This window comes from Lepeophtheirus salmonis, chromosome 13, assembly GCF_016086655.4.
Source record: "Lepeophtheirus salmonis chromosome 13, UVic_Lsal_1.4, whole genome shotgun sequence".
Lineage (NCBI taxonomy): Eukaryota > Metazoa > Arthropoda > Copepoda > Siphonostomatoida > Caligidae > Lepeophtheirus > Lepeophtheirus salmonis.
In genome coordinates this window covers 43,982,414-43,990,963 of record NC_052143.2, presented here as the reverse complement: position 1 = coordinate 43,990,963, position 8,550 = coordinate 43,982,414, and the positions used below count along the sequence as shown (strand labels likewise).

The window sequence follows — 8,550 nt, the reverse complement described above, 5'->3', positions numbered from 1 at the left end:
AATCTTTAAAGAATTGTACAGCCTCTTGAGCGACAGGATCTGAGATCTAACAGTATGATTTATTCTGTCCATTCATGTCTTAGGACATTTCCTTTATGTCTTGGACCCAGTTTTTCAGAATGTCAGGACTAGAACTGAAGAAGAAGAAATACAGTTTAAAGTAGAGTGTTTTTTTTACATCTACATCTCATTTATTGCAAATCAATATCAGGGAAATATAATAATCACAATAATAATAACTACATACATATCTAGATTTATTTTAGTTCGTTAAAATAATGAAAAAAAGTAATAAAACACATTACGAATAATTTGATAGATGTAGTACTCTGTGCATTGAAAAATTTGTACGTCAATACAGACAATAGACTTGAGGTTGCGTAGACTTATAATATAGTTCCGAAAAATTAATTTATACATTAATTATACATTTTTTACGGCGTTATTGTTATTGAAAGAATGAAAGAGGGGAACAACAACATTAGCAAAGTAGTTTCCATGACCTTCTAATCTCAAACCTCCACGTCAAAGCCATACTCTGTACAATAAACGTTTCGAAGCCTATGGGAAGGCTTCCGCCTTTACACCTAACAGCAAATTTAAAATACATTAATATAAAACACATAAGAAATATAATAATTTATAGGTTTTATACGGGTGAGTATCGTTCTAAAAACTAGAATATTATGTAAAAACAAATTTTATTTTTTTCTTCTTCAATAAAACTAGGTCATGGTTTTGTGGGATCATCCTGACATCGTATTGCATTAAGTAGAAATCGAATCATCGGAGGCAATCTCTTGGAGCTTCTTCATCACCATCGTCACAAATCCTTTGTTTATATTCGTTCTCTTCACCATCGCTGCGACTACCATCATATGGAATTTAATAATGCATTTATTAGCTAATACATACCTTTCTTATCTACTATTAGACCATACTTAATTAGAGACTCTGATAGGTTTTTCCGAATAAAAACCTCCACTCTCTTCTTAAGTGAAATGAAGTGTATTTTAATGGGTTTAAATTCTCCTAGAAAGTGGCTATTTTTTTTATTTTTTATTGTTTCCCCACATCCGGAACACTTGAACATATTTCCCTCCTGCGTTCCTACGTTTCCAACAAAGAACGATCCTGATGCAATTTTATATCTGTTGTTCATTTGACTCCAAGTTAGATCCTTGTCATAGATTCCATAGCAGAAATTTATCAACTTGCCTGTCTCAATTCCAGTTCTTCTTAAAAGATGCAAAAAATTCGTCTCATATCCTCTTCCCTCCAAAATTTTACCCCTCATTGATTGGTTAGAATAATTTGTGGCTTTATTCCTTACTTTATCTTTATATTTCTTAGTTGTAGTGGTCTTATTGCCAAGCTAAATAGTACTGGGCTTAGGGGGTCTCCTTGTGGGCATCCTCTTCCTACATTTATTTTTAATCCTCCACCGAGGGCAATTTCTCTTTTTGATCCTTTTAAGATAGATGCCATCAGATTTGTATACCCTAGAAGTATATTTAAAGTATGGAGCTGGTTATATGCTCGTGCGATATTGTATCGAATGCTTTAGTAAAATCAATAACAACCGCAGCCATCTTTTTATTTCTTTTGTCCTGCCATCTTATCCATTCTCTAACGGATATCGCTACATCGCTGATTGATCTGTTTTTTCTAAAACCAAACTGTGAACTAGGTACAACTTCTTCTAGAACTGGGATCATTCTCTCGACAATTAATCCAGATAAAATTTTATAGTGTATATTTAAGAGTGTAATGGGTTCAAGTTATGCACATAATTGGCATTTTTGGCCTTTTTTTTGTTTAAGTGTATTATAATTCCTTCCTTCATTTCTTCGGGAAGAGATTGCTGTATTAGGATTTCCATCTTTTAATTTTTTGTTCGTGTATTCATATACTTCTTTAATGGTAAATTCTTTTGGTAAGTTTATTTTCTGTTTAGTAGATAAAATAACCTTGAAATCAAATGTTGAATTTTTAGTAGCATTTCCAAATCCATCGAATATTTTGTTGTAATAATCTTGTACAATCTTCTGCGCCGTATCTTCATTGTCTCTCAGTTGTCCTCCTTCATCATAAAGGGATAACTTGTTGCTGCTATATCCTTCATCGTACATCTTGATTATGTTGATGTTTCTTTCATTAATATTTCGATTAATTTTCCTTGCTCTTATGAATGCCGACTTGGCGTCTTCTCCATAATGTCTCCTATTTCGATTTCTGAACTCTCATCTCCTGACTTTAGTAGTTCTATAATTAATTTTTTTTTGATGATCTTTTTTCTTTTGCCTTTCTTCTCCATTCCTCCGTTAGCATATATTTTTTTTTATGGTGCATTTTTTAAATTGCATTGGATATCGCCTTCATCCATCTTCTCATGTATTTCTTGCAACATTTGCTCTATTCTTTAACAGACATCAAATGATTTTAGCAATTCGTTGTTCATTTTCGAGTGTCGTGGGTATTTTTTCTTTTTCGGTTCTGCAATATTTGAAAGTAGAAATTTGTGATCAGATATACCACCACTTTTAAATACTTTTACGTTTTCTATCATACATGCTATTTCTCCGTTGCATAGAAGGTAATCTATTCGTGCTGATGATTGTTTGTTCTTAAAGTTCCTGTTTTGCAAATAGGTATGGTCTTAATTGCTTCAAACTTTTCCAATGTCTATAACATTGTTGTTTTGGATCCAGGCTTCAAAGGAATCCGTATTTGCGTGGGTTTGGTCATAGTTTTTTGTTTCCTCTTTTCCCACTCTGGAAACATTAAAGTCTCCAGTAATTATATGTGAGTTGTTATCCTTAGGTGTTACTTTTTCTAAGATATTTTTAAATGATTTTCCCGAGGGTGCATATACTGATTTTACAACAATACTGCAACCAAAGATATCGATCTTCGCCTTTATCATATTTCCGTCGCCTGTTTCTTCCAACTTCCTCGAAGGCAGCTGTTTGTGAACGAGTAGGGCAACTCCTCGACATGGGTGATTCCCCTTTCCTTTGCTCATAGTAGGTGACCATTTCAGGATAGTTAAGGGCATTCAGATAGTCGTAAAATCTTTTTCGTTCACTGAATTCCGAAATTCCATTAACATTTCCACTCAGTATTCTTAAATTATTCATCATGAAATTCGTATTTGTTGGCGCTACTTTCATTGTCTATTTCGGTGCAAAAAAGTTGAGCGGCATCATCAAGGCCCGAACTTAATAAGTTTGAGGACTGATATGCACTACAGAACTTGACTGGACGGGACTGCAGTCTTCAGTTCTAAATAAGGATCAACACACTACTATCTACATGTATATTATACATTTTTTTAAATCATTTTTTTCAGCAAGTTTTCAACAGCAATATACGTATTTGACGTTTTGAGTTGAATCCTTAAGTTTAATATTGTTATTCACTTGTGTTCTCAAAAGCTCAAAAAATTTCTTAATATATTTTTATATTTTCAAATGAATTAATTATTTTGTTAATATACAGATTAGGTATATTATGTAAGGGTCCGTACATAAATTTCAGCTTCAAACCTTTTGGGAAAATTGATTTTTTTTTCTATAAATAATAAATAGATAACCAACACTACTATTGTCATTAAGCTGATATAACTTCCATAAAATAATAATTAAAAGTATTTTTCTATTGTTGTGAAATTCTTCATGGTAATCATGTAACCTAGTTGGTCATTGTTGTGACGACAAAAATTAGTAATTATTATTATTATCGTACAACTATAATTTATTTATTCTTATAACATAATATATGCCATGGACTAATGAGCATAAGAGATGCATTTTATGAGTAAGAAATATACTTTTTTTTTGTTTTGTTTAAACAAACATCAAAAACGTTAATTAAATAGATGCAAAGCAGTTCCAGAGGCATTTTATTAAGTTTGAGGTAATTTTCGAGTCCTAATTGTTTAATGAAATATTTCGAGAGAATATGAATTTCCAGGTCTTGATAGATTTCAGAATTTTTTGGGTGCAACTTCATTATTAAAAAATCATTTATACAAATTAATTACCCAAATATAACAAATTATATCGTCACTATGCAACAAAATGAAGGTTTTAGAATGCCCGTAGGGTGAAACCTACAATTTTTATTGTTATTTAAGCCGTAGAACGCGAAAATGACCATCAAACTTTCAACCTCTTAAGTATGGGCTTTGATGCCTTTTTGAAAAAATTCAGTTTTAAGGGTATAGCTACGATTCAGTATCATATTTTGACATTTGATATAAAAATCAAAGAAAATAAAAAATTGATGAAGACATTCAGCATTTAAAAAATTAATTATTTATTGTTGATCTTGATTACAATTAATTAGTGTTAACCAAGGATTAATTGTAAACAAAGTAGAGTAATATATGATTCATTTTTCAAATACTTAATGTTTTCATCAATTTGTTTTTGATTTTCATCTATATAGTTCTTTCATGTCAAAATAAGGCTCCGAATTGTAGCTATACCTTTAAAATTTGACTTTTAAAAAAGGCTGTAAAGGCCAAACCTGTAGAGGTTGAAAGTTTTAATGTTCACTTTTGTGTTCTAAGGGCTTTAATAACAATAATGAATGTGGGTTTCAGCCTGTGCACAGAAATGCTGTTGACTGGTGTCATCCATTGAAATATACAAGGAAGCCCCCATTTCCTACCGTTCTGTATCATGCCTTTATGCACGTATTGAAAAAGTTTTTAGCTAGAAAGAGGCAATCATACCATATATTGGTCTCGCATCAATGTTAACCTTGTTTTTTTTTTTTTTTTTTATAGAAATAAACAGTTATATTCCCCTTGCGCTCTACAAAAGTCTCGAGTCATTACTATTTCATTTTTGAGCAAGTTTGTGTGAATTAGTGACATGATTTTGGTATATATTTCTTTATTTAACTATTATTTCAATAGGGCATGAGTAACTATAAAATATATATTATCAGTCGTATCTTGGTGTTTAAACTAGTTGATAAGAAAAATAGCGAATGCTATGAATAATTATTCAGTTGCCTCTATGAGAGGCATGAACATCGATATTTTATTTTATATAATAACTAGGATATTCACAAGGTTAATATAATTAATTATAAGGTTATACCATAACGGGTGCACGACTGATGATTGACTTCCACCACGCTTTTTAATATTGACGTCACTATTGAATTAGTGATTGTGTGTTTTCTCAAAATCTATTTTTCTCGCCCAGGAGTCGGTATGATACATTAAATTGAAAATTCTAGCTATGGTGACGAAATGGCTGATAAGTTATTCCATGTTTTGCCAAAAGCTTTATATGAAAATTGGGACCCTCGTCTTGACTTGATTCAAAAGAGGCGCTCATGCAAAATTTCAACCTCCTAGGTCAAATCTTAGATGATGTTGGCATAGCTTCTTGCTTTAACACGTATTTTGCAGCAGTCTATCAACCTGAATTGATCAAGTACTTGAGGGTCCTATTGATATGAATTCTGGGCCCGTCTCTATTTTCTCCTGAACAAGTTGGTAGTGTAATTGTAAATATCCATTGCTCTTTCTCCACAAGTCCAGACAGAAATAAAATATCTTCTTCTGGAAAAGAGTTGTTAATAGTGTTGCCTTCCCTCTATCAAATCTCTTTAATCTTTCTTTTCAATGTGGATATGTGCCAAAGGATTGTAAAATTGCCAATGTAGTTCCCATTTTTAAGAAGGAAGATCCTCATGATCTTTCTAATTACAGACCTATATCCTTTACAAGGCATGTAGGTAAAATAATGGAGCGGATCGTTAACCGGAAGCTACAATTATTCTTTGAGAGTAATAAACTTATTTCTAGTAAGCAACACGGATTCCGTCCTAATATGTTGTGTGTCTCGAATCTAATTTATTTATGGGATGTTATCGTCAGTAGTTGTAACTGTATCCTTGACTATGTTGTTATATACTTCTTTTTTTTTCTTGACCCGGAGTAAGGGAGGTTTATTGTCCTCAAAGTAAACACATGAAAGTAACAACAACATAACTACCCTCTAAAAAAACAACACTTAAAATAAAATAACATAAATTATAAAATGCCTACATAAAATATTTATATATCTAAAACTAGTTTATCATTTAAAATAGACCATTCATAATCAATAAAACTTCCATCCAGAGCTTTTGTTTTCTTTTCAATCGATAATAGTCAATAAACTGTAGACACAAATTTCAATGTAATAATATTAGCTTTCATTAAGTCTGACGATAAGTAGATATCCCCCTCATCAACAATTCCTTAATATTGTTTAATTCTTATTCTGTGAACAAAGACACTTCATGAATAAATGAATATCATCCTCCTCTTCCTCCTCACATAGTCTACAAATACTTGGAGCGTTCTTTTTTACCCATTTATTGGTAGGCAGTGAATTTGTAATCAGCATATAATTTATCCGCCAGGTGTAATGGGAAATTAAAGGGCCTTGAATACTTTTTAAAATGACCTTGGCACATTTGTTGATCTCCCATCTCTAACTAAATTTTTCGATAAGCCTCAAACCAGATGAGGTAGGTGGAGTTATGAAGTTCTTGATCCTCTCCTTCGAAACACTCCTTATTGATTGGAAAAATGCAATCACAGGTCTTTCAGGACAAAACAACGACGCATTTTTTTAAAATGTGTATACATTTATCAAAATGAGGCCATCATTTTGTAATTCCTCCAATTTTATATACCCCACCACGTTCCATCCTCCTTGGGTCAGTTTCCTCTGACCATGTTCCCCAAAGATCTGCAATACTCTTGGGCTTCGAACTAGAGATTCTGCTCCTTTCGTACCCAATAAAACATTCTCAAGCAACTTCGAACATGCAGCACCTATACCACAGCAAAAACTTCCCTTAATTTGAAATAATTTAATAAGGTCGGCATGAACATTTTCAGGATGAAAATCATGAAGTCATGAAGATCATAACCATATACTCTTTTCATATCCACCTTTAAGATGCTTGCCCATATACTTTGACTCACATTCAGTCTTCTAAGCCATCTGAAATAGCTCATAATCCAGCGTTTCTTGGTGTTTACAAGTCCAAGACCCCCACAAGAACTTTTTTCATTAAGTCTAGTCCAGGATATTGTGCCACGCATTTTGCCATGGAAGATGATGAATCTTCTCTTCATTTGGTCAATTATTTTTTCTTTTTCTTCAGTGTATGAAACAAAACACATTAAATGACTAATCTTGGATACGATCATTTGATTTCATATAAGTACTTTTCTGGGCAGATCCAAACGGTAATTTTGAAAGTGAAAGCACATTTGTTTCACTTTACTTTCTATTTCTTCAAAGTTTAGGTCGCTTGTTCTCCTGACCTCTATACCTAATTGCTTAGTATGTGTAGTTTTTCTTCGGTTTCACTCCCCATAGTGATCCCTTCAGTCTTCTTTTCATTTATTTTTAATCCACTTTTACTCCCAATGCCTTCTAGCACTTTCATAAATTCTAAGCCTGATGCTTCTCTTTCTTAAGAAGGTACTAAGACAGTCATGTGGTCCATTCCAGGTGGCTTAGTCTTCTTTTTACAATTTTTCAAATTAATCAAAATCTCCTCGGTACTAATTTTGGTATCCATAATTTTTTTGTCTTTCTCATTCAAAATTCAATCACTACTCTTTGTACAAGTTATATTTTCAACAAAATTTGCTGTATAGTACTTAAATTTCAGGCACAGATTATCTTCATTACAATCTGTACATTTATAAAGGGTTTCGTAGTAATCTTTCAGAGTTGCAGCAATTTCGTTTGGGTCTTCAATGATCCAACTTTGTTTATTGTTGTTATATACTTTGATTTTAGCAAGGCCTTCGATAAAGTCCCTCACGGGGAACTTCTCTTTAAATGGTCTAACATCGGTATATAAGGTAGGTTGTTACAGTTCTTAGCTGATGAATAGGATACAGAGTGTACTGATTAATTCCACCGTTTCTGAACCTTGTGACGTTACTTAATCTGTTTCGCAAGGTAGTGTACTTGTACCCACACTATTTGACATTTAAATTTACAGCTTAGTGGATAATTTTTCAGAAGATACATTTTTATACGCTGATGATACGAAAATCATCTGTTCTGATTTAAATTTTGTCAGTTATGTCTATACCAAATTTATTAACTGGATTATTACTTGGAGAATACTATAAGTGTAAATAAATGTGTCTTGCTTCCTTTTTACACTCGTACGAGTAAACAATGCTCATAGCATATTAATAAATGTTAAATGAAAAAAAAAAAAAACTTATATTTAGTGGACTTTTCCTGCAAATTCACAATTCATAAAATCTTTGTTCCAAGCCTTATAACATGCGAAATATTATTAAGATATTAAGATTTTTAAATAACACTTTTCATAAATCAAAAGAAATAAATCATTCCAACACGCATATATGTATGTATTTCACTTCTAGTCTCATAATTATTATATCAAATATTTGTTCTTTTTTTCGATTTATGCAAATATTAAAATAAAATCATAGCAACAGTTTTGTGAGTTATGATCAAATACTAATTCTACATATTA

At 32.0% G+C, this 8,550-nt stretch overlaps 1 long non-coding RNA gene across 1 annotated transcript; it reads left to right on the top strand.

Moving 5' to 3' along the window:
* Positions 1 to 473: 473 nt before the first annotated feature.
* On the top strand, positions 474 to 1,002 carry LOC121128712 (uncharacterized). Its single transcript, XR_005868255.2, has 2 exons — positions 474 to 657; positions 730 to 1,002. It is a non-coding gene; the product is annotated as an uncharacterized lncRNA (long non-coding RNA).
* Positions 1,003 to 8,550: the final 7,548 nt, after the last annotated feature.